The sequence below is a fragment of the Phocoena phocoena genome, chromosome 17, assembly GCF_963924675.1.
Source record: "Phocoena phocoena chromosome 17, mPhoPho1.1, whole genome shotgun sequence".
Lineage (NCBI taxonomy): Eukaryota > Metazoa > Chordata > Mammalia > Artiodactyla > Phocoenidae > Phocoena > Phocoena phocoena.
The window spans coordinates 57,840,464-57,842,846 of record NC_089235.1 but is presented as its reverse complement, the minus strand read 5'-3'; the positions used below and the strand labels follow the sequence as shown (position 1 = coordinate 57,842,846).

Here is a 2,383-nt window from a genome sequence, read left to right as displayed (position 1 = left end):
ATGACCTTGGGATTGGCAATGGATTCTTCAATATGACACCAAAAGCACAGCAGCAACCACAAAAAAATAAGTTGAACTTTATCAAAATTTAAACATTTTGTGTATGTAGGACATTATCAAGGAGTTGAAAAGATAGCCTAAAGAATGGGAGAAAATATTTGCAAATCCTAGATCTGATAAACATTTAAAATTCAATATATTTAAAGGACTCTTAAAACTCAACAAAAAGACAAACGATGGGCAAAGGACTTGCATAGACATTTCTCCAAAGACATACAAATGGCCTATAAGAACATGAAAAGACATTCAACATCGTTAGTCACTAGAGAAAGGCAAATCAGAACCACAATAAGATATCATTTCACATGTACTAAGATGGATATAAGAAAATAAAATTTAAAAATGAAAATAATGAGTGTTAATGAGGATGTGGAGAAACTGGAATTTTGGTACATTATTAGTGGAAATGTAAAATGATGGAAAGGTAAAATGGGAAAACAGGTTGTTCCTCAAAAAACTAAATATAGAGCTGCCATATGACCTAGCCATTCCACTCCTAGGTTTATACTTCCCCCAGTTGAAAACAGGGATCCAAAAAAATGTTCAATGAAGCATTATTCACAATAGACAAAAAGTAAAAACAAACAAACAAAAAATGTGTCCATCAACAGATAAATGGATAAACAAATTGTGATATATACATACAACAAAATATTATTAAGCCCTAAAAAGGTATGAAATCCTGATGCACGCTACGACATGGACAAACCTTGAAAACATTGTTATAAATGAAATAATTGGATATAAAAGGACAAATACTGTATAATTCCAGTTAATGATATATCTAGAATAGGGAAATTCATAGAGACAGAAAGGAGGTTAAAGGTTACCAAGGGTTTCCTCTGGGCAGGAAGGGGAGGTGAAGGAATAGTCAGCAGTTCAGCCCAGGAAAATGGCCAGGAAGAAGCTGCAGAGGTTCCTGAGTGACCAGGGTGACAAAGAGCGTAGCCTGACCACAGAAATCCTGGATGTTTGGTCCCTTAGTTTTAATACCAGATTGAGGTGGTCTGGTATATGCTTTGTATGCAGCATTTTCTATTCTATCCTTGGAACTGGATTGCTATGGCTTCCTGGTGGCATGAAACTTTTGGCAGTGTTTTAGAGCCTGGGAACTAATCCTGCATGAGTCAGTATGAGTTTTTTAATGGGCTCTGTGAAGCAACTGATGAAAATATTTGAAACAAGATTGCCTGCAACAATTATTATTCTTTTTTGTTTGTTTCATATTTACACTGTGTGCTTATTTTTGGTGACATAAGAAGGGAATGAATATGTTGCAGTTCTTGTGAAGAGCCTAATATAGTCTATCATGCATCTTATATGCAAAAGATGCAGTCATGAAAGGCTATTTTTCTCTCCTAAGTTGAAAATCAGAAACTCTTTGAAAACAGTGTTTGAAAGTGTATGCTGTGGTTTTGGTGAAGTATGATTTTCTTGATACAATAATCATTCCAAAAAAATGCAATAATTTAAGACCATTTGTATTCTGCTACAAACTACATGGTTGAATAAACTTAAATGCTTGTAAATTAAAAAAATTTTTTTATACAGCAGGATCTTTTTAGTCATCAACTTTATACACAACAGCGCATACATGTCAATCCCATTCGCCCAATTCACCACACACCTCCCCCGCCATTTTCCCCTCTTGGTGTCCATACATTTGTTCTCTACATCTGTGTCTCAATTTCTGCCCTGCAAACCGGTTCATCTGTACCATTCTTCTAGGTTCCACATATATGTGTTAATTTACGACATTTGTTTTTCTCTCTCTGACTTACTTCACTCTGTATGACAGTCTCTAGATCCAACCACGTCTCAACAAATGACACAATTTCGTTCCTTTTTATGGCTGAGTAATATTCCATTGTATATATGTGCAAAATCTTCTTTATCCATTCATCTGTCGATGGGCATTTAGGTTGCTTCCATGACCTGGCTATTGTAAATAGTGCTGCAATGAACATTGGGGTACATGTGTCTTTTTGAATTATGGTTTTCTCTGGGTATATGCCCAGTAGTGGGATTGCTGGATCATATGGTACTTCTATGTTTAGTTTTTTAAGGAACCTCTATACTGTTCTCCATAGTGGCTGTATCAATCTACATTCCCACCAACAGTGCAAGAGGGTTTCCTTTTCTCCACACCCTCTCCAGCATTTGTTATTTGTAGATTTTCTGATGATGCCCATTCTAACTGGTGTGAGATGATACCTCATTATAGTTCTGGTTTGCATTTCTCTAATAATTAGTGATGTTGAGCAGCTTTTCATATGTTTATTGGCCATCTGTATGTCTTCTTTGGAGAAATGTCTATTTAGGT

General features: G+C 35.7%; 1 pseudogene; it reads left to right on the top strand.

Annotated features, from left to right (window-relative positions):
• The first annotated feature begins 952 nt into the window (after positions 1-952).
• LOC136136915 (vesicle transport protein SFT2A pseudogene) lies at positions 953-1,427 on the top strand (annotated as a pseudogene).
• Positions 1,428-2,383: the final 956 nt, after the last annotated feature.